Here is a 926-nt window from a genome sequence, read left to right on the forward strand (position 1 = left end):
GTTGGGCCAGGGAAGAGGCAGGCCCAGCCGAGGCAAAGGGGGCAGGCGGGGAAGCACCTGGGTGATGGCGGCCAAGCCTTCGGGGTCAGCTCATCTCCACCAGCCAAGCCTCCCGGTCTCCCCAGGCCGGTACGGCTGCCCCAGCGGCTCTCCTCCCGCCGCTGCCACCAGCCCCTGGTGCCAGAGCCACCGGAGTGGGCCGGGGTGAAGCCGGTGCTCTCGAAAATCAGCTCGCCAAGCCCTTTCTGTGGGGTTGGAGTTGAGCGTTGGGCCAGGGAAGAGGCAGGCCCAGCCGAGGCAAAGGGGGCAGGCGGGGAAGCACCTGGGTGATGGCGGCCAAGCCTTCGGGGTCAGCTCATCTCCACCAGCCAAGCCTCCCGGTCTCCCCAGGCCGGTACGGCTGCCCCAGCGGCTCTCCTCCCGCCGCTGCCACCAGCCCCTGGTGCCAGAGCCACCGGAGTGGGCCGGGGTGAAGCCGGTGCTCTCGAAAATCAGCTCGCCAAGCCCTTTCTGTGGGGTTGGAGTTGAGCGTTGGGCCAGGGAAGCGGCAGGCCCAGCCGAGGCAAAGGGGGCAGGCGGGGAAGCACCAGGTGATGGCAGCCAAGCCTTTGGGGTCAGCTCATCTCCACCAGCCAAGCCTCCCTGTCTCCCCAGGCTGGTGAGGCCACCCCAGCGGCTCTCCTCCCAGAGCCACCGGAGCGGGCTGGGGTGAAGCCGGTGCTCTCTGCAGGCCGAAGGGGCTGGGGCCTGGCCGAGGCGGGAGGCCCAGGCCGGGTAGTCACACCCGGCTACCGGTAGCCGAGGGCAGCGGGCCGAGTCCGTGGGGCGCTGAGGGAGGAGGGGGTGGGGGGAGGAGAGGCAGAATTATTCATGAGGGCTCATGAATATTCATCAGGGCGGCTGCCTCGCTCTCTCTCACTCTCTCC

This window comes from Calidris pugnax, unplaced genomic scaffold (assembly GCF_001431845.1).
Source record: "Calidris pugnax isolate Ruff unplaced genomic scaffold, ASM143184v1 scaffold225, whole genome shotgun sequence".
NCBI lineage: Eukaryota > Metazoa > Chordata > Aves > Charadriiformes > Scolopacidae > Calidris > Calidris pugnax.